This window comes from Channa argus, unplaced genomic scaffold, assembly GCF_033026475.1.
Source record: "Channa argus isolate prfri unplaced genomic scaffold, Channa argus male v1.0 Contig004, whole genome shotgun sequence".
Lineage (NCBI taxonomy): Eukaryota > Metazoa > Chordata > Actinopteri > Anabantiformes > Channidae > Channa > Channa argus.
In genome coordinates, this window is record NW_027125223.1 from 20,983 (window position 1) to 42,226 (window position 21,244).

General features: G+C 41.9%; 23 pseudogenes; all 23 read left to right on the plus strand.

Moving 5' to 3' along the window:
- The first annotated feature begins 446 nt into the window (after positions 1–446).
- LOC137109749 (5S ribosomal RNA) lies at positions 447–565 on the plus strand (annotated as a pseudogene).
- An 857-nt stretch (positions 566–1,422) lies between these two features.
- LOC137109874 (5S ribosomal RNA) lies at positions 1,423–1,541 on the plus strand (annotated as a pseudogene).
- An 857-nt stretch (positions 1,542–2,398) lies between these two features.
- Positions 2,399–2,517, plus strand: LOC137109611 (5S ribosomal RNA; annotated as a pseudogene).
- An 867-nt stretch (positions 2,518–3,384) lies between these two features.
- Positions 3,385–3,503, plus strand: LOC137109570 (5S ribosomal RNA; annotated as a pseudogene).
- Positions 3,504–4,370: 867 nt separating this feature from the next.
- On the plus strand, positions 4,371–4,489 carry LOC137109612 (5S ribosomal RNA; annotated as a pseudogene).
- An 867-nt stretch (positions 4,490–5,356) lies between these two features.
- LOC137109613 (5S ribosomal RNA) lies at positions 5,357–5,475 on the plus strand (annotated as a pseudogene).
- An 857-nt stretch (positions 5,476–6,332) lies between these two features.
- LOC137109582 (5S ribosomal RNA) lies at positions 6,333–6,451 on the plus strand (annotated as a pseudogene).
- Positions 6,452–7,308: 857 nt separating this feature from the next.
- Positions 7,309–7,427, plus strand: LOC137109750 (5S ribosomal RNA; annotated as a pseudogene).
- Positions 7,428–8,284: 857 nt separating this feature from the next.
- LOC137109828 (5S ribosomal RNA) lies at positions 8,285–8,403 on the plus strand (annotated as a pseudogene).
- Positions 8,404–9,259: 856 nt separating this feature from the next.
- Positions 9,260–9,378, plus strand: LOC137109593 (5S ribosomal RNA; annotated as a pseudogene).
- An 867-nt stretch (positions 9,379–10,245) lies between these two features.
- LOC137109751 (5S ribosomal RNA) lies at positions 10,246–10,364 on the plus strand (annotated as a pseudogene).
- Positions 10,365–10,615: 251 nt separating this feature from the next.
- LOC137109931 (5S ribosomal RNA) lies at positions 10,616–10,734 on the plus strand (annotated as a pseudogene).
- An 867-nt stretch (positions 10,735–11,601) lies between these two features.
- Positions 11,602–11,720, plus strand: LOC137109712 (5S ribosomal RNA; annotated as a pseudogene).
- An 865-nt stretch (positions 11,721–12,585) lies between these two features.
- On the plus strand, positions 12,586–12,704 carry LOC137109614 (5S ribosomal RNA; annotated as a pseudogene).
- An 857-nt stretch (positions 12,705–13,561) lies between these two features.
- LOC137109615 (5S ribosomal RNA) lies at positions 13,562–13,680 on the plus strand (annotated as a pseudogene).
- Positions 13,681–14,537: 857 nt separating this feature from the next.
- On the plus strand, positions 14,538–14,656 carry LOC137109605 (5S ribosomal RNA; annotated as a pseudogene).
- An 857-nt stretch (positions 14,657–15,513) lies between these two features.
- On the plus strand, positions 15,514–15,632 carry LOC137109752 (5S ribosomal RNA; annotated as a pseudogene).
- An 857-nt stretch (positions 15,633–16,489) lies between these two features.
- On the plus strand, positions 16,490–16,608 carry LOC137109617 (5S ribosomal RNA; annotated as a pseudogene).
- An 857-nt stretch (positions 16,609–17,465) lies between these two features.
- On the plus strand, positions 17,466–17,584 carry LOC137109616 (5S ribosomal RNA; annotated as a pseudogene).
- An 857-nt stretch (positions 17,585–18,441) lies between these two features.
- On the plus strand, positions 18,442–18,560 carry LOC137109629 (5S ribosomal RNA; annotated as a pseudogene).
- An 867-nt stretch (positions 18,561–19,427) lies between these two features.
- On the plus strand, positions 19,428–19,546 carry LOC137109741 (5S ribosomal RNA; annotated as a pseudogene).
- Positions 19,547–20,403: 857 nt separating this feature from the next.
- On the plus strand, positions 20,404–20,522 carry LOC137109827 (5S ribosomal RNA; annotated as a pseudogene).
- A 251-nt stretch (positions 20,523–20,773) lies between these two features.
- Positions 20,774–20,892, plus strand: LOC137109950 (5S ribosomal RNA; annotated as a pseudogene).
- Positions 20,893–21,244: the final 352 nt, after the last annotated feature.

Consider the following 21,244-nt stretch of genomic DNA (forward strand, 5'->3'; position numbering starts at 1 on the left):
TTGTAAATAGTATTAAATCTGTAGGGGTGAACTGCCATTTTCTTTGGACTGTTTTCACATTAGGGAGTTAGGGTTAGCGACTGTCTTTTGGTTTGTTTATTTCTATCAGGCTAGCTAGCACTTTCTGTGGGAAATGGCTTATTTTGTTTATTATGTTGGCCTTGGTTCGCCCTGAGTTGTAGTGTCATGTTTTGTTTGACACTTTCTTTCGTTTAAAATAAATATCATTCTGTTGGAACATCTCGATCCTGGATTTTGGTTTGGGGATCGGAGAGGGAACATGCTAATTTATCTTTGTATGTTGCACCCTGAGCCCCTAGACAGGGGCGTAACAGACCAGTACAGTTAAAGTACTTTGTACTTTGCCACATTTATCTTCTTCTTAGCAAGTGTCATGCATTCTGCTTCTCCAGCGTTTTTAAGAGCTGTTGATGATGTCAAATGCAGCTTACGGCCACACCGCTCTCTGAGCGCCCGATCTCGTCCGATCTCGGCAGCCAAATAGGGCCGGGCCTGGTTAGTACTTGGTAGGAAGACCGCCTGGGAATACCAGGTGCTGTAAGCTTTTTTGCTTGGGTTTACGGGCAGCACAAGCTGGTGTTACTGCCTATTTATTCATAGAAATTGTCCTATATTTTCATCAAATTTTGTTCTTTCATTGCTGTTTTGCTACTTTATTGGTTTGCCAACCATCGTGCTTCAATACTAGTAGACCATGTTACGGTCCTGGCCATATGTGTTGTTTTTATTTTCTTGTTCTTATAGGTGCCCTGCCTGATTGGCCGGATTTGGGGGCAGTACAGGAAGCTGATTGGTCCATTTTACACTTCCTGGAGTTTTAAAAGTACGGTTCCCAACAGCTAGCGAGGCTCTTTCTGGCATCAGCACCTGTTTGCTGTTCTTGGTTTCCAAACCTTATTTAGCATTTTTGAATTGTTAGGTTTTGTGCCGTGGTTTTGTTTATAAATTGTATATTTTGTAAATAGTATTAAATCTGTAGGGGTGAACTGCCATTTTCTTTGGACTGTTTTCACATTAGGGAGTTAGGGTTAGCGACTGTCTTTTGGTTTGTTTATTTCTATCAGGCTAGCTAGCGCTTTCTGTGGGAAATGGCTTATTTTGTTTATTATGTTGGCCTTGGTTCGCCCTGAGTTGTAGTGTCATGTTTTGTTTGACACTTTCTTTCGTTTAAAATAAATATCATTCTGTTGGAACATCTCGATCCTGGATTTTGGTTTGGGGATCGGAGAGGGAACATGCTAATTTATCTTTGTATGTTGCACCCTGAGCCCCTAGACAGGGGCGTAACAGACCAGTACAGTTATAGTACTTTGTACTTTGCCACATTTATCTTCTTCTTAGCAAGTGTCATGCATTCTGCTTCTCCAGCGTTTTTAAGAGCTGTTGATGATGTCAAATGCAGCTTACGGCCACACCGCTCTCTGAGCGCCCCATCTCGTCCGATCTCGGCAGCCAAATAGGGCAGGGCCTGGTTAGTACTTGGTAGGAAGACCGCCTGGGAATACCAGGTGCTGTAAGCTTTTTTGCTTGGGTTTACGGGCAGCACAAGCTGGTGTTACTGCCTATTTATTCATAGAAATTGTTCTATATTTTCATCAAATTTTGTTCTTTCATTGCTGTTTTGCTACTTTATTGGTTTGCCAACCATCGTGCTTCATTACTAGTAGACCATGTTACGGTCCTGGCCATATGTGTTGTTTTTATTTTCTTGTTCTTATAGGTGCCCTGCCTGATTGGCCGGATTTGGGGGAAGTACAGGAAGCTGATTGGTCCATCCTACACTTCCTGGAGTTTTAAAAGTACGGTTCCCAACAGCTAGCGAGGCTCTTTCTGGCATCAGCACCTGTTTGCTGTTCTTGGTTTCCAAACCTTATTTAGCATTTTTGAATTGTTAGGTTTTGTGCCGTGGTTTTGTTTATAAATTGTATATTTTGTAAATAGTATTAAATCTGTAGGGGTGAACTGCCATTTTCTTTGGACTGTTTTCACATTAGGGAGTTAGGGTTAGCGACTGTCTTTTGGTTTGTTTATTTCTATCAGGCTAGCTAGCGCTTTCTGTGGGAAATGGCTTATTTTGTTTATTATGTTGGCCTTGGTTCGCCCTGAGTTGTAGTGTCATGTTTTGTTTGACACTTTCTTTCGTTTAAAATAAATATCATTCTGTTGGAACATCTCAATCCTGGATTTTGGTTTGAGGATCGGAGAGGGAACATGCAAATTTATCTTTGTATGTTTCACCCTGACCCCCTAGACAGGGGCGTAACAGACCAGTACAGTTATAGTACTTTGTACTTTGCCACATTTATCTTCTTCTTAGCAAGTGTCATGCATTCTGCTTCTCCAGCGTTTTTAAGAGCTGTTGATGATGTCAAATGCAGCTTACGGCCACACCGCTCTTTAAGCGCCCGATCTCGTCCGATCTCGGCAGCCAAATAGGGCCGGGCCTGGTTAGTACTTGGTAGGAAGACCGCCTGGGAATACCAGGTGCTGTAAGCTTTTTTGCTTGGGTTTACGGGCAGCACAAGCTGGTGTTACTGCCTATTTATTCATAGAAATTGTTCTATATTTTCATCAAATTTTGTTCTTTCATTGCTGTTTTGCTACTTTAATGGTTTGCCAACCATCGTGCTTCATTACTAGTAGACCATGTTACGGTCCTGGCCATATGTGTTGTTTTTATTTTCTTGTTCTTATAGGTGCCCTGCCTGATTGGCCGGATTTGGGGGAAGTACAGGAAGCTGATTGGTCCATGCTACACTTCCTGGAGTTTTAAAAGTACGGTTCCCAACAGCTAGCGAGGCTCTTTCTGGCAGTAGCACCTGTTTGCTGTTCTTGGTTTCCAAATCTTATTTAGCATTTTTGAATTGTTAGGTTTTGTGCCGTGGTTTTGTTTATAAATTGTATATTTTGTAAATAGTATTAAATCTGTAGGGGTGGACTGCCATTTTCTTTTGATTGTTTTCTTTTGTTTTCACATTAGGGAGTTAGGGTTAGCGACTGTCTTTTGGTTTGTTTATTTCTATCATGCTAGCTAGCACTTTCTGTGGGAAATGGATTATTTTGTTTATTATGTTGGCCTTGGTTCGCCCTGAGTTGTAGTGTCATGTTTTGTTTGACACTTTCTTTTGTTTAAAATAAATATCATTCTGTTGGAACATCTCAATCCTGGATTTTGGTTTGAGGATCGGAGAGGGAACATGCAAATTTATCTTTGTATGTTTCACCCTGACCCCCTAGACAGGGGCGTAACAGACCAGTACAGTTATAGTACTTTGTACTTTGCCACATTTATCTTCTTCTTAGCAAGTGTCATGCATTCTGCTTCTCCAGCGTTTTTAAGAGCTGTTGATGATGTCAAATGCAGCTTACGGCCACACCGCTCTCTAAGCGCCCGATCTCGTCCGATCTCGGCAGCCAAATAGAGCCGGGCCTGGTTAGTACTTGGTAGGAAGACCGCCTGGGAATACCAGGTGCTGTAAGCTTTTTTGCTTGGGTTTACGGGCAGCACAAGCTGGTGTTACTGCCTATTAATTCATAGAAATTGTTCTATATTTTCATCAAATTTTGTTCTTTCATTGCTGTTTTGCTACTTTATTGGTTTGCCAACCATCGTGCTTCATTACTAGTAGACCATGTTACGGTCCTGGCCATATGTGTTGTTTTTATTTTCTTGTTCTTATAGGTGCCCTGCCTGATTGGCCGGATTTGGGGGCAGTACAGGAAGCTGATTGGTCAATCCTACACTTCCTGGAGTTTTAAAAGTACGGTTCCCAACAGCTAGCGAGGCTCTTTCTGGCATCAGCACCTGTTTGCTGTTCTTGGTTTCCAAATCTTATTTAGCATTTTTGAATTGTTAGGTTTTGTGCCGTGGTTTTGTTTATAAATTGTATATTTTGTAAATAGTATTAAATCTGTAGGGGTGGACTGCCATTTTCTTTTGATTGTTTTCTCTTGTTTTCACATTAGGGAGTTAGGGTTAGCGACTGTCTTTTGGTTTGTTTATTTCTATCAGGCTAGCTAGCGCTTTCTGTGGGAAATGGCTTATTTTGTTTATTATGTTGGCCTTGGTTCGCCCTGAGTTGTAGTGTCATGTTTTGTTTGACACTTTCTTTCGTTTAAAATAAATATCATTCTGTTGGAACATCTCGATCCTGGATTTTGGTTTGGGGATCGGAGAGGGAACATGCTAATTTATCTTTGTATGTTGCACCCTGAGCCCCTAGACAGGGGCGTAACAGACCAGTACAGTTATAGTACTTTGTACTTTGCCACATTTATCTTCTTCTTAGCAAGTGTCATGCATTCTGCTTCTCCAGCGTTTTTAAGAGCTGTTGATGATGTCAAATGCAGCTTACGGCCACACCGCTCTTTAAGCGCCCGATCTCGTCCGATCTCGGCAGCCAAATAGGGCCGGGCCTGGTTAGTACTTGGTAGGAAGACCGCCTGGGAATACCAGGTGCTGTAAGCTTTTTTGCTTGGGTTTACGGGCAGCACAAGCTGGTGTTACTGCCTATTTATTCATAGAAATTGTTCTATATTTTCATCAAATTTTGTTCTTTCATTGCTGTTTTGCTACTTTATTGGTTTGCCAACCATCGTGCTTCATTACTAGTAGACCATGTTACGGTCCTGGCCATATGTGTTGTTTTTATTTTCTTGTTCTTATAGGTGCCCTGCCTGATTGGCCGGATTTGGGGGCAGTACAGGAAGCTGATTGGTCAATCCTACACTTCCTGGAGTTTTAAAAGTACGGTTCCCAACAGCTAGCGAGGCTCTTTCTGGCATCAGCACCTGTTTGCTGTTCTTGGTTTCCAAATCTTATTTAGCATTTTTGAATTGTTAGGTTTTGTGCCGTGGTTTTGTTTATAAATTGTATATTTTGTAAATAGTATTAAATCTGTAGGGGTGGACTGCCATTTTCTTTTGATTGTTTTCTCTTGTTTTCACATTAGGGAGTTAGGGTTAGCGACTGTCTTTTGGTTTGTTTATTTCTATCAGGCTAGCTAGCGCTTTCTGTGGGAAATGGCTTATTTTGTTTATTATGTTGGCCTTGGTTCGCCCTGAGTTGTAGTGTCATGTTTTGTTTGACACTTTCTTTCGTTTAAAATAAATATCATTCTGTTGGAACATCTCGATCCTGGATTTTGGTTTGGGGATCGGAGAGGGAACATGCTAATTTATCTTTGTATGTTGCACCCTGAGCCCCTAGACAGGGGCGTAACAGACCAGTACAGTTATAGTACTTTGTACTTTGCCACATTTATCTTCTTCTTAGCAAGTGTCATGCATTCTGCTTCTCCAGCGTTTTTAAGAGCTGTTGATGATGTCAAATGCAGCTTACGGCCACACCGCTCTTTAAGCGCCCGATCTCGTCCGATCTCGGCAGCCAAATAGGGCCGGGCCTGGTTAGTACTTGGTAGGAAGACCGCCTGGGAATACCAGGTGCTGTAAGCTTTTTTGCTTGGGTTTACGGGCAGCACAAGCTGGTGTTACTGCCTATTTATTCATAGAAATTGTTCTATATTTTCATCAAATTTTGTTCTTTCATTGCTGTTTTGCTACTTTATTGGTTTGCCAACCATCGTGCTTCATTACTAGTAGACCATGTTACGGTCCTGGCCATATGTGTTGTTTTTATTTTCTTGTTCTTATAGGTGCCCTGCCTGATTGGCCGGATTGGGGGGCAGTACAGGAAGCTGATTGGTCCATCCTACACTTACTGGAGTTTTAAAAGTACGGTTCCCAACAGCTAGCGAGGCTCTTTCTGGCATCAGCACCTGTTTGCTGTTCTTGGTTTCTAAACCTTATTCAGCATTTTTGAATTGTTAGGTTTTGTGCCGTGGTTTTGTTTATAAATTGTATATTTTGTAAATAGTATTAAATCTGTAGGGGTGAACTGCCATTTTCTTTGGACTGTTTTCACATTAGGGAGTTAGGGTTAGCGACTGTCTTTTGGTTTGTTTATTTCTATCAGGCTAGCTAGCACTTTCTGTGGGAAATGGCTTATTTTGTTTATCATGTTGGCCTTGGTTCGCCCTGAGTTGTAGTGTCATGTTTTGTTTGACACTTTCTTTCGTTTAAAATAAATATCATTCTGTTGGAACATCTCAATCCTGGATTTTGGTTTGAGGATCGGAGAGGGAACATGCAAATTTATCTTTGTATGTTTCACCCTGACCCCCTAGACAGGGGCGTAACAGACCAGTACAGTTATAGTACTTTGTACTTTGCCACATTTATCTTCTTCTTAGCAAGTGTCATGCATTCTGCTTCTCCAGCGTTTTTAAGAGCTGTTGATGATGTCAAATGCAGCTTACGGCCACACCGCTCTCTAAGCGCCCGATCTCGTCCGATCTCGGCAGCCAAATAGAGCCGGGCCTGGTTAGTACTTGGTAGGAAGACCGCCTGGGAATACCAGGTGCTGTAAGCTTTTTTGCTTGGGTTTACGGGCAGCACAAGCTGGTGTTACTGCCTATTTATTCATAGAAATTGTTCTATATTTTCATCAAATTTTGTTCTTTTATTGCTGTTTTGCTACTTTATTGGTTTGCCAACCATCGTGCTTCATTACTAGTAGACCATGTTACGGTCCTGGCCATATGTGTTGTTTTTATTTTCTTGTTCTTATAGGTGCCCTGCCTGATTGGCCGGATTTGGGGGAAGTACAGGAAGCTGATTGGTCCATCCTACACTTCCTGGAGTTTTAAAAGTACGGTTCCCAACAGCTAGCGAGGCTCTTTCTGGCATCAGCACCTGTTTGCTGTTCTTGGTTTCCAAACCTTATTTAGCATTTTTGAATTGTTAGGTTTTGTGCCGTGGTTTTGTTTATAAATTGTATATTTTGTAAATAGTATTAAATCTGTAGGGGTGAACTGCCATTTTCTTTGGACTGTTTTCACATTAGGGAGTTAGGGTTAGCGACTGTCTTTTGGTTTGTTTATTTCTATCAGGCTAGCTAGCACTTTCTGTGGGAAATGGCTTATTTTGTTTATTATGTTGGCCTTGGTTCGCCCTGAGTTGTAGTGTCATGTTTTGTTTGACACGTTCTTTCTTTTAAAATAAATATCATTCTGTTGGAACATCTCGATCCTGGATTTTGGTTTGGGGATCGGAGAGGGAACATGCTAATTTATCTTTGTATGTTGCACCCTGAGCCCCTAGACAGGGGCGTAACCGACCAGTACAGTTATAGTACTTTGTACTTTGCCACATTTATCTTCTTCTTAGCAAGTGTCATGCATTCTGCTTCTCCAGCGTTTTTAAGAGCTGTTGATGATGTCAAATGCAGCTTACGGCCACACCGCTCTCTGAGCGCCCGATCTCGTCCGATCTCGGCAGCCAAATAGGGCCGGGCCTGGTTAGTACTTGGTAGGAAGACCGCCTGGGAATACCAGGTGCTGTAAGCTTTTTTGCTTGGGTTTACGGGCAGCACAAGCTGGTGTTACTGCCTATTTATTCATAGAAATTGTCCTATATTTTCATCAAATTTTGTTCTTTCATTGCTGTTTTGCTACTTTATTGGTTTGCCAACCATCGTGCTTCATTACTAGTAGACCATGTTACGGTCCTGGCCATATGTGTTGTTTTTATTTTCTTGTTCTTATAGGTGCCCTGCCTGATTGGCCGGATTTGGGGGCAGTACAGGAAGCTGATTGGTCCATCCTACACTTCCTGGAGTTTTAAAAGTACGGTTCCCAACAGCTAGCGAGGCTCTTTCTGTCATCAGCACCTGTTTGCTGTACTTGGTTTCCAAATCTTATGTAGCATTTTTGAATTGTTAGGTTTTGTGCCGTGGTTTTGTTTATAAATTGTATATTTTGTAAATAGTATTAAATCTGTAGGGGTGAACTGCCATTTTCTTTGGACTGTTTTCACATTAGGGAGTTAGGGTTAGCGACTGTCTTTTGGTTTGTTTATTTCTATCAGGCTAGCTAGCACTTTCTGTGGGAAATGGCTTATTTTGTTTATTATGTTGGCCTTGGTTCGCCCTGAGTTGTAGTGTCATGTTTTGTTTGACACTTTCTTTCGTTTAAAATAAATATCATTCTGTTGGAACATCTCGATCCTGGATTTTGGTTTGGGGATCGGAGAGGGAACATGCTAATTTATCTTTGTATGTTGCACCCTGAGCCCCTAGACAGGGGCGTAACAGACCAGTACAGTTATAGTACTTTGTACTTTGCCACATTTATCTTCTTCTTAGCAAGTGTCATGCATTCTGCTTCTCCAGCGTTTTTAAGAGCTGTTGATGATGTCAAATGCAGCTTACGGCCACACCGCTCTTTAAGCGCCTGATCTCGTCCGATCTCGGCAGCCAAATAGGGCCGGGCCTGGTTAGTACTTGGTAGGAAGACCGCCTGGGAATACCAGGTGCTGTAAGGTTTTTGCTTGGGTTTACGGGCAGCACAAGCTGGTGTTACTGCCTATTTATTCATAGAAATTGTTCTATATTTTCATCAAATTTTGTTCTTTCATTGCTGTTTTGCTACTTTATTGGTTTGCCAACCATCGTGCTTCATTACTAGTAGACCATGTTACGGTCCTGGCCATATGTGTTGTTTTTATTTTCTTGTTCTTATAGGTGCCCTGCCTGATTGGCCGGATTTGGGGGAAGTACAGGAAGCTGATTGGTCCATCCTACACTTCCTGGAGTTTTAAAAGTACGGTTCCCAACAGCTAGCGAGGCTCTTTCTGGCATCAGCACCTGTTTGCTGTTCTTGGTTTCCAAACCTTATTTAGCATTTTTGAATTGTTAGGTTTTGTGCCGTGGTTTTGTTTATAAATTGTATATTTTGTAAATAGTATTAAATCTGTAGGGGTGAACTGCCATTTTCTTTGGACTGTTTTCACATTAGGGAGTTAGGGTTAGCGACTGTCTTTTGGTTTGTTTATTTCTATCAGGCTAGCTAGCGCTTTCTGTGGGAAATGGCTTATTTTGTTTATTATGTTGGCCTTGGTTCGCCCTGAGTTGTAGTGTCATGTTTTGTTTGACACTTTCTTTCGTTTAAAATAAATATCATTCTGTTGGAACATCTTAATCCTGGATTTTGGTTTGAGGATCGGAGAGGGAACATGCAAATTTATCTTTGTATGTTTCACCCTGACCCCCTAGACAGGGGCGTAACAGACCAGTACAGTTATAGTACTTTGTACTTTGCCACATTTATCTTCTTCTTAGCAAGTGTCATGCATTCTGCTTCTCCAGCATTTTTAAGAGCTGTTGATGATGTCAAATGCAGCTTACGGCCACACCGCTCTCTAAGCGCCCGATCTCGTCCGATCTCGGCAGCCAAATAGAGCCGGGCCTGGTTAGTACTTGGTAGGAAGACCGCCTGGGAATACCAGGTGCTGTAAGCTTTTTTGCTTGGGTTTACGGGCAGCACAAGCTGGTGTTACTGCCTATTTAGTCATAGAAATTGTCCTATATTTTCATCAAATTTTGTTCTTTCATTGCTGTTTTGCTACTTTATTGGTTTGCCAACCATCGTGCTTCATTACTAGTAGACCATGTTACGGTCCTGGCCATATGTGTTGTTTTTATTTTCTTTTTCTTATAGGTGCCCTGCCTGATTGGCCGGATTTGGGGGCAGTACAGGAAGCTGATTGGTCCATCCTACACTTCCTGGAGTTTTAAAAGTATGGTTCCCAACAGCTAGCGAGGCTTTTTCTGGCATCAGCACCTGTTTGCTGTTCTTGGTTTCCAAATCTTATTTAGCATTTTTGAATTGTTAGGTTTTGTGCCGTGGTTTTGTTTATAAATTGTATATTTTGTAAATAGTATTAAATCTGTAGGGGTGGACTGCCATTTTCTTTTGATTGTTTTCTCTTGTTTTCACATTAGGGAGTTAGGGTTAGCGACTGTCTTTTGGTTTGTTTATTTCTATCAGGCTAGCTAGCGCTTTCTGTGGGAAATGGCTTATTTTGTTTATTATGTTGGCCTTGGTTCGCCCTGAGTTGTAGTGTCATGTTTTGTTTGACACTTTCTTTCGTTTAAAATAAATATCATTCTGTTGGAACATCTCAATCCTGGATTTTGGTTTGAGGATCGGAGAGGGAACATGCAAATTTATCTTTGTATGTTTCACCCTGACCCCCTAGACAGGGGCGTAACAGACCAGTACAGTTATAGTACTTTGTACTTTGCCACATTTATCTTCTTCTTAGCAAGTGTCATGCATTCTGCTTCTCCAGCGTTTTTAAGAGCTGTTGATGATGTCAAATGCAGCTTACGGCCACACCGCTCTCTGAGCGCCCGATCTCGTCCGATCTCGGCAGCCAAATAGGGCCGGGCCTGGTTAGTACTTGGTAGGAAGACCGCCTGGGAATACCAGGTGCTGTAAGCTTTTTTGCTTGGGTTTACGGGCAGCACAAGCTGGTGTTACTGCCTATTTATTCATAGAAATTGTTCTATATTTTCATCAAATTTTGTTCTTTCATTGCTGTTTTGCAACTTTATTGGTTTGTCAACCATCGTGCTTCTTTACTACTAGACCGGTACCGTTTTAGTACTTTGCCACATGTATCTTCTTCTTAGCGAATGTCATGCATTCTGCTTCTCCAGCGTTTTTAGGAGCTGTTGATGATATCAAATGCAGCTTACGGCCACACTGCTCTCGAAGCGCCCGATCTCGTCCGATCTCGGCAGCCAAATAGGGCCGGGCCTTGTTCGTACTTGGTAGGAAGACCGCCTGGGAATACCAGGTGCTGTAAGCTTTTTTGCTTGGGTTTACGGGCAGCACAAGCTGGTGTTACTGCCTATTTATTCATAGAAATTGTTCTATATTTTCATCAAATTTTGTTCTTTCATTGCGGTTTTGCTACTTTATTGGTTTTTCAACCATCGTGCTTCATTACTAGTAGACCATGTTACGGTCCTGGCCATATGTGTTGTTTTTATTTTGTTGTTCTTATAGGTGCCCTGCCTGATTGGCCGGATTGGGGGGCAGTACAGGAAGCTGATTGGTCCATCCTACACTTCCTGGAGTTTTAAAAGTACGGTTCCCAACAGCTAGCGAGGCTCTTTCTGGCAGCAGCACCTGTTTGCTGTTCTTGGTTTCCAAACCTTATTTAGCATTTTTGAATTGTTAGGTTTTGTGCCGTGGTTTTGTTTATAAATTGTATATTTTGTAAATAGTATTAGATCTGTAGGGGTGAACTGCCATTTTCTTTTGATTGTTTTCTCTTGTTTTCACAATAGGGAGTTAGGGTTAGCGACTGTTTTTTGGATTGTTTATTTCTATCAGGCTAGCTAGCACTTTCTGTGGGAAATGGCTTATTTTGTTTATTATGTTGGCCTTGGTTCGCCCTGAGTTGTAGTGTCATGTTTTGTTTGACACTTTCTTTCGTTTAAAATAAATATCATTCTGTTGGAACATCTCAATCCTGGATTTTGGTTTGGGGATCAGAGAGGGAACATGCTAATTTATCTTTGTATGTTGCACCCTGACCCCCTAGACAGGGGCGTAACAGACCAGTACAGTTATAGTACTTTGTACTTTGCCACATTTATCTTCTTCTTAGCGAGTGTCATGCATTCTGCTTCTCCAGCATTTTTAGGAGCTGTTGATGATATCAAATGCAGCTTACGGCCACACTGCTCTCGAAGCGCCCGATCTCGTCCGATCTCGGCAGCCAAATAGAGCCGGGCCTGGTTAGTACTTGGTAGGAAGACCGCCTGGGAATACCAGGTGCTGTAAGCTTTTTTGCTTGGGTTTACGGGCAGCACAAGCTGGTGTTACTGCCTATTTATTCATAGAAATTGTTCTATATTTTCATCAAATTTGTTCTTTCATTGCGGTTTTGCTACTTTATTGGTTTGTCAACCATCGTGCTTCATTACTAGTAGACCATGTTACGGTCCTGGCCATATGTGTTGTTTTTATTTTGTTGTTCTTATAGGTGCCCTGCCTGATTGGCCGGATTGGGGGGCAGTACAGGAAGCTGATTGGTCCATCCTACACTTCCTGGAGTTTTAAAAGAACGGTTCCCAACAGCTAGCGAGGTCTTTCTGGCAGCAGCACCTGTTTGCTGTTCTTGGTTTCCAAACCTTATTTAGCATTTTTGAATTGTTAGGTTTTGTGCCGTGGTTTTGTTTATAAATTGTATATTTTGTAAATAGTATTGGATCTGTAGGGGTGAATTGCCATTTTCTTTTGATTGTTTTCTCTTGTTTTCACAATAGGGAGTTAGGGTTAGCGACTGTCTTTTGGTTTGTTTATTTCTATCAGGCTAGCTAGCACTTTCTGTGGGAAATGGCTTATTTTGTTTATTATGTTGGCCTTGGTTCGCCCTGAGTTGTAGTGTCATGTTTTGTTTGACACTTTCTTTCGTTTAAAATAAATATCATTCTGTTGGAACATCTCGATCCTGGATTTTGGTTTGGGGATCGGAGAGGGAACATGCTAATTTATCTTTGTATGTTGCACCCTGAGCCCCTAGACAGGGGCGTAACAGACCAGTACAGTTATAGTACTTTGTACTTTGCCACATTTATCTTCTTCTTAGCAAGTGTCATGCATTCTGCTTCTCCAGCGTTTTTAAGAGCTGTTGATGATGTCAAATGCAGCTTACGGCCACACCGCTCTTTAAGCGCCCGATCTCGTCCGATCTCGGCAGCCAAATAGGGCCGGGCCTGGTTAGTACTTGGTAGGAAGACCGCCTGGGAATACCAGGTGCTGTAAGCTTTTTTGCTTGGGTTTACGGGCAGCACAAGCTGGTGTTACTGCCTATTTATTCATAGAAATTGTTCTATATTTTCATCAAATTTTGTTCTTTCATTGCTGTTTTGCTACTTTATTGGTTTGCCAACCATAGTGCTTCATTACTAGTAGACCATGTTACGGTCCTGGCCATATGTGTTGTTTTTATTTTCTTGTTCTTATAGGTGCCCTGCCTGATTGGCCGGATTTGGGGGAAGTACAGGAAGCTGATTGGTCCATCCTACACTTCCTGGAGTTTTAAAAGTACGGTTCCCAACAGCTAGCGAGGCTCTTTCTGGCATCAGCACCTGTTTGCTGTTCTTGGTTTCCAAACCTTATTTAGCATTTTTGAATTGTTAGGTTTTGTGCCGTGGTTTTGTTTATAAATTGTATATTTTGTAAATAGTATTAAATCTGTAGGGGTGAACTGCCATTTTCTTTGGACTGTTTTCACATTAGGGAGTTAGGGTTAGCGACTGTCTTTTGGTTTGTTTATTTCTATCAGGCTAGCTAGCGCTTTCTGTGGGAAATGGCTTATTTTGTTTATTATGTTGGCCTTGGTTCGCCCTGAGTTGTAGTGTCATGTTTTGTTTGACACTTTCTTTCGTTTAAAATAAATATCATTCTGTTGGAACATCTCGATCCTGGATTTTGGTTTGGGGATCGGAGAGGGAACATGCTAATTTATCTTTGTATGTTGCACCCTGAGCCCCTAGACAGGGGCGTAACAGACCAGTACAGTTATAGTACTTTGTACTTTGCCACATTTATCTTCTTCTTAGCAAGTGTCATGCATTCTGCTTCTCCAGCGTTTTTAAGAGCTGTTGATGATGTCAAATGCAGCTTACGGCCACACCGCTCTTTAAGCGCCCGATCTCGTCCGATCTCGGCAGCCAAATAGGGCCGGGCCTGGTTAGTACTTGGTAGGAAGACCGCCTGGGAATACCAGGTGCTGTAAGCTTTTTTGCTTGGGTTTACGGGCAGCACAAGCTGGTGTTACTGCCTATTTATTCATAGAAATTGTTCTATATTTTCATCAAATTTTGTTCTTTCATTGCTGTTTTGCTACTTTATTGGTTTGCCAACCATCGTGCTTCATTACTAGTAGACCATGTTACGGTCCTGGCCATATGTGTTGTTTTTATTTTCTTGTTCTTATAGGTGCCCTGCCTGATTGGCCGGATTGGGGGGCAGTACAGGAAGCTGATTGGTCCATCCTACACTTACTGGAGTTTTAAAAGTACGGTTCCCAACAGCTAGCGAGGCTCTTTCTGGCATCAGCACCTGTTTGCTGTTCTTGGTTTCCAAACCTTATTTAGCATTTTTGAATTGTTAGGTTTTGTGCCGTGGTTTTGTTTATAAATTGTATATTTTGTAAATAGTATTAAATCTGTAGGGGTGAACTGCCATTTTCTTTGGACTGTTTTCACATTAGGGAGTTAGGGTTAGCGACTGTCTTTTGGTTTGTTTATTTCTATCAGGCTAGCTAGCGCTTTCTGTGGGAAATGGCTTATTTTGTTTATTATGTTGGCCTTGGTTCGCCCTGAGTTGTAGTGTCATGTTTTGTTTGACACTTTCTTTCGTTTAAAACAAATATCATTCTGTTGGAACATCTCAATCCTGGATTTTGGTTTGAGGATCGGAGAGGGAACATGCAAATTTATCTTTGTATGTTTCACCCTGACCCCCTAGACAGGGGCGTAACAGACCAGTACAGTTATAGTACTTTGTACTTTGCCACATTTATCTTCTTCTTAGCAAGTGTCATGCATTCTGCTTCTCCAGCGTTTTTAAGAGCTGTTGATGATGTCAAATGCAGCTTACGGCCACACCGCTCTCTAAGCGCCCGATCTCGTCCGATCTCGGCAGCCAAATAGAGCCGGGCCTGGTTAGTACTTGGTAGGAAGACCGCCTGGGAATACCAGGTGCTGTAAGCTTTTTTGCTTGGGTTTACGGGCAGCACAAGCTGGTGTTACTGCCTATTTATTCATAGAAATTGTTCTATATTTTCATCAAATTTTGTTCTTTTATTGCTGTTTTGCTACTTTATTGGTTTGCCAACCATCGTGCTTCATTACTAGTAGACCATGTTACGGTCCTGGCCATATGTGTTGTTTTTATTTTCTTGTTCTTATAGGTGCCCTGCCTGATTGGCCGGATTTGGGGGAAGTACAGGAAGCTGATTGGTCCATCCTACACTTCCTGGAGTTTTAAAAGTACGGTTCCCAACAGCTAGCGAGGCTCTTTCTGGCATCAGCACCTGTTTGCTGTTCTTGGTTTCCAAACCTTATTTAGCATTTTTGAATTGTTAGGTTTTGTGCCGTGGTTTTGTTTATAAATTGTATATTTTGTAAATAGTATTAAATCTGTAGGGGTGAACTGCCATTTTCTTTGGACTGTTTTCACATTAGGGAGTTAGGGTTAGCGACTGTCTTTTGGTTTGTTTATTTCTATCAGGCTAGCTAGCACTTTCTGTGGGAAATGGCTTATTTTGTTTATTATGTTGGCCTTGGTTCGCCCTGAGTTGTAGTGTCATGTTTTGTTTGACACGTTCTTTCTTTTAAAATAAATATCATTCTGTTGGAACATCTCGATCCTGGATTTTGGTTTGGGGATCGGAGAGGGAACATGCTAATTTATCTTTGTATGTTGCACCCTGAGCCCCTAGACAGGGGCGTAACCGACCAGTACAGTTATAGTACTTTGTACTTTGCCACATTTATCTTCTTCTTAGCAAGTGTCATGCATTCTGCTTCTCCAGCGTTTTTAAGAGCTGTTGATGATGTCAAATGCAGCTTACGGCCACACCGCTCTCTGAGCGCCCGATCTCGTCCGATCTCGGCAGCCAAATAGGGCCGGGCCTGGTTAGTACTTGGTAGGAAGACCGCCTGGGAATACCAGGTGCTGTAAGCTTTTTTGCTTGGGTTTACGGGCAGCACAAGCTGGTGTTACTGCCTATTTATTCATAGAAATTGTCCTATATTTTCATCAAATTTTGTTCTTTCATTGCTGTTTTGCTACTTTATTGGTTTGCCAACCATCGTGCTTCATTACTAGTAGACCATGTTACGGTCCTGGCCATATGTGTTGTTTTTATTTTCTTGTTCTTATAGGTGCCCTGCCTGATTGGCCGGATTTGGGGGCAGTACAGGAAGCTGATTGGTCCATCCTACACTTCCTGGAGTTTTAAAAGTACGGTTCCCAACAGCTAGCGAGGCTCTTTCTGTCATCAGCACCTGTTTGCTGTACTTGGTTTCCAAATCTTATGTAGCATTTTTGAATTGTTAGGTTTTGTGCCGTGGTTTTGTTTATAAATTGTATATTTTGTAAATAGTATTAAATCTGTAGGGGTGAACTGCCATTTTCTTTGGACTGTTTTCACATTAGGGAGTTAGGGTTAGCGACTGTCTTTTGGTTTGTTTATTTCTATCAGGCTAGCTAGCACTTTCTGTGGGAAATGGCTTATTTTGTTTATTATGTTGGCCTTGGTTCGCCCTGAGTTGTAGTGTCATGTTTTGTTTGACACTTTCTTTCGTTTAAAATAAATATCATTCTGTTGGAACATCTCGATCCTGGATTTTGGTTTGGGGATCGGAGAGGGAACATGCTAATTTATCTTTGTATGTTGCACCCTGAGCCCCTAGACAGGGGCGTAACCGACCAGTACAGTTATAGTACTTTGTACTTTGCCACATTTATCTTCTTCTTAGCAAGTGTCATGCATTCTGCTTCTCCAGCGTTTTTAAGAGCTGTTGATGATGTCAAATGCAGCTTACGGCCACACCGCTCTTTAAGCGCCCGATCTCGTCCGATCTCGGCAGCCAAATAGGGCCGGGCCTGGTTAGTACTTGGTAGGAAGACCGCCTGGGAATACCAGGTGCTGTAAGCTTTTTTGCTTGGGTTTACGGGCAGCACAAGCTGGTGTTACTGCCTATTTATTCATAGAAATTGTTCTATATTTTCATCAAATTTTGTTCTTTCATTGCTGTTTTGCTACTTTATTGGTTTGCCAACCATCGTGCTTCATTACTAGTAGACCATGTTACGGTCCTGGCCATATGTGTTGTTTTTATTTTCTTGTTCTTATAGGTGCCCTGCCTGATTGGCCGGATTTGGGGGAAGTACAGGAAGCTGATTGGTCCATCCTACACTTCCTGGAGTTTTAAAAGTACGGTTCCCAACAGCTAGCGAGGCTCTTTCTGGCATCAGCACCTGTTTGCTGTTCTTGGTTTCCAAACCTTATTTAGCATTTTTGAATTGTTAGGTTTTGTGCCGTGGTTTTGTTTATAAATTGTATATTTTGTAAATAGTATTAAATCTGTAGGGGTGAACTGCCATTTTCTTTGGACTGTTTTCACATTAGGGAGTTAGGGTTAGCGACTGTCTTTTGGTTTGTTTATTTCTATCAGGCTAGCTAGCGCTTTCTGTGGGAAATGGCTTATTTTGTTTATTATGTTGGCCTTGGTTCGCCCTGAGTTGTAGTGTCATGTTTTGTTTGACACTTTCTTTCGTTTAAAATAAATATCATTCTGTTGGAACATCTCAATCCTGGATTTTGGTTTGAGGATCGGAGAGGGAACATGCAAATTTATCTTTGTATGTTTCACCCTGACCCCCTAGACAGGGGCGTAACAGACCAGTACAGTTATAGTACTTTGTACTTTGCCACATTTATCTTCTTCTTAGCAAGTGTCATGCATTCTGCTTCTCCAGCGTTTTTAAGAGCTGTTGATGATGTCAAATGTAGCTTACGGCCACACCGCTCTCTAAGCGCCCGATCTCGTCCGATCTCGGCAGCCAAATAGAGCCGGGCCTGGTTAGTACTTGGTAGGAAGACCGCCTGGGAATACCAGGTGCTGTAAGCTTTTTTGCTTGGGTTTACGGGCAGCACAAGCTGGTGTTACTGCCTATTTATTCATAGAAATTGTTCTATATTTTCATCAAATTTTGTTCTTTCATTGCTGTTTTGCTAATTTATTGGTTTGCCAACCATCGTGCTTCATTACTAGTAGACCATGTTACGGTCCTGGCCATATGTGTTGTTTTTATTTTCTTGTTCTTATAGGTGCCCTGCCTGATTGGCCGGATTTGGGGGAAGTACAGGAAGCTGATTGGTCCATCCTACACTTCCTGGAGTTTTAAAAGTACAGTTCCCAACAGCTAGCGAGGCTCTTTCTGGCATCAGCACCTGTTTGCTGTTCTTGGTTTCCAAACCTTATTTAGCAGTTTTGAATTGTTAGGTTTTGTGCCGTGGTTTTGTTTATAAATTGTATATTTTGTAAATAGTATTAAATCTGTAGGGGTGAACTGCCATTTTCTTTGGACTGTTTTCACATTAGGGAGTTAGGGTTAGCGACTGTCTTTTGGTTTGTTTATTTCTATCAGGCTAGCTAGCGCTTTCTGTGGGAAATGGCTTATTTTGTTTATTATGTTGGCCTTGGTTCGCCCTGAGTTGTAGTGTCATGTTTTGTTTGACACTTTCTTTCGTTTAAAATAAATATCATTCTGTTGGAACATCTCAATCCTGGATTTTGGTTTGAGGATCGGAGAGGGAACATGCAAATTTATCTTTGTATGTTTCACCCTGACCCCCTAGACAGGGGCGTAACAGACCAGTACAGTTATAGTACTTTGTACTTTGCCACATTTATCTTCTTCTTAGCAAGTGTCATGCATTCTGCTTCTCCAGCATTTTTAAGAGCTGTTGATGATGTCAAATGCAGCTTACGGCCACACCGCTCTCTAAGCGCCCGATCTCGTCCGATCTCGGCAGCCAAATAGAGCCGGGCCTGGTTAGTACTTGGTAGGAAGACCGCCTGGGAATACCAGGTGCTGTAAGCTTTTTTGCTTGGGTTTACGGGCAGCACAAGCTGGTGTTACTGCCTATTTATTCATAGAAATTGTTCTATATTTTCATCAAATTTTGTTCTTTCATTGCTGTTTTGCTACTTTATTGGTTTGCCAACCATCGTGCTTCATTACTAGTAGACCATGTTACGGTCCTGGCCATATGTGTTGTTTTTATTTTCTTGTTCTTATAGGTGCCCTGCCTGATTGGCCGGATTTGGGGGAAGTACAGGAAGCTGATTGGTCCATCCTACACTTCCTGGAGTTTTAAAAGTACGGTTCCCAACAGCTAGCGAGGCTCTTTCTGGCATCAGCACCTGTTTGCTGTTCTTGGTTTCCAAACCTTATTTAGCATTTTTGAATTGTTAGGTTTTGTGCCGTGGTTTTGTTTATAAATTGTATATTTTGTAAATAGTATTAAATCTGTAGGGGTGGACTGCCATTTTCTTTTGATTGTTTTCTCTTGTTTTCACATTAGGGAGTTAGGGTTAGCGACTGTCTTTTGGTTTGTTTATTTCTATCAGGCTAGCTAGCACTTTCTGTGGGAAATGGCTTATTTTGTTTATTATGTTGGCCTTGGTTCGCCCTGAGTTGTAGTGTCATGTTTTGTTTGACACTTTTTTTCGTTTAAAATAAATATCATTCTGTTGGAACATCTCGATCCTGGATTTTGGTTTGGGAATCAGAGAGGGAACATGCTAATTTATCTTTGTATGTTGCACCCTTACCCCCTAGACAGGGGCGTAACAGACCAGTACAGTTATAGTACTTTGTACTTTGCCACATTTATCTTCTTCTTAGCAAGTGTCATGCATTTTGCTTCTCCAGGGTTTTTAAGAGCTGTTGATGATGTCAAATGCAGCTTACGGCCACACCGCTCTCTAAGCGCCCGATCTCGTCCGATCTCGACAGCCAAATAGAGCCGGGCCTGGTTAGTACTTGGTAGGAAGACCGCCTGGGAATACCAGGTGCTGTAAGCTTTTTTGCTTGGGTTTACGGGCAGCACAAGCTGGTGTTACTGCCCATTTATTCATAGAAATTGTTCTATATTTTCATCAAATTTTGTTCTTTCATTGCTGTTTTTCTACTTTATTGGTTTGTCAACCATCGTGCTTCATTACTAGTAGACCATGTTACGGTCCTGGCCATATGTGTTGTTTTTATTTTGTTGTTCTTATAGGTGCCCTGCCTGATTGGCCGGATTGGGGGGCAGTACAGGAAGCTGATTGGTCCATCCTACACTTCCTGGAGTTTTAAAAGTACGGTTCCCAACAGCTAGCGAGGCTCTTTCTGGCAGCAGCACCTGTTTGCTGTTCTTGGTTTCCAAACCTTATTTAGCATTTTTGAATTGTTAGGTTGTGTGCCGTGGTTTTGTTTATAAATTGTATATTTTGTAAATAGTATTAGATCTGTAGGGGTGAACTGCCATTTTCTTTGGACTGTTTTCACATTTGGGAGTTAGGGTTAGCGACTGTCTTTTGGATTGTTTATTTCTATCGGGCTAGCTAGCACTTTCTGTGGGAAATGGCTTATTTTGTTTATTATGTTGGCCTTGGTTCGCCCTGAGTTGTAGTGTCATGTTTTGTTTGACACTTTCTTTCGTTTAAAATAAATATCATTCTGTTGGAACATCTCGATCCTGGATTTTGGTTTGGGGATCAGAGAGGGAACATGCTAATTTACCTTTGTATGTTGCACCCTGACCCCCTAGACAGGGGCGTAACAGACCAGTACAGTTATAGTACTTTGTACTTTGCCACATTTATCTTCTTCTTAGCAAGTGTCATGCATTCTGCTTCTCCAGCGTTTTTAAGAGCTGTTGATGATGTCAAATGCAGCTTTTGGCCACACCGCTGTCTAAGCGCCCGATCTCGTCCGATCTCGGCAGCTAAATAGAGCCGGGCCTGGTTAGTACTTGGTAGGAAGACCGCCTGGGAATACCAGGTGCTGTAAGCTTTTTTGCTTGGGTTTACGGGCAGCACAAGCTGGTGTTACTGCCTATTTATTCATAGAAATTGTTCTATATTTTCATCAAATTTTGTTATTTCATTGCTGTTTTGCTACTTTATTGGTTTGTCAACCATCATGCTTCTTTACTACTAGACCAGTACCGTTTTAGTACTTTGCCACATTTATCTTCTTCTTAGCGAGTGTCATGCATTCTGCTTCTCCAGCGTTTTTAGGAGCTGTTGATGATGTCAAATGCAGCTTACGGCCACACCGCTCTCTAAGCGCCCGATCTCGTCCGATCTCGGCAGCCAAATAAGGCCGGGCCTAGTTAGTACTTGGTTCGAAGACCGCCTGGGAATACCAGGTGCTGTAAGCTTTTTTGCTTGGGTTTACGGGCAGCACAAGCTGGTGTTACTGCCTATTTATTCATAGAAATTGTTCCATATTTTCATCAAATTTTGTTCTTTCATTGCTATTTTGATACTTTATTGGTTTGTCAACCATCGTGCTTCATTACTAGTAGACCATGTTACGGTCCTGGCCATATGTGTTTTTTTTTTTTTGTTGTTCTTATAGGTGCCCTGCCTGATTGGCCGGATTGGGGGGCAGTACAGGAAGCTGATTGGTCCATGCTACACTTCCTGGAGTTTTAAAAGTATGGTTCCCAACAGCTAGCGAGGCTCTTTCTGGCAACAGCACCTGTTTGCTGTTCTTGGTTTCCAAACCTT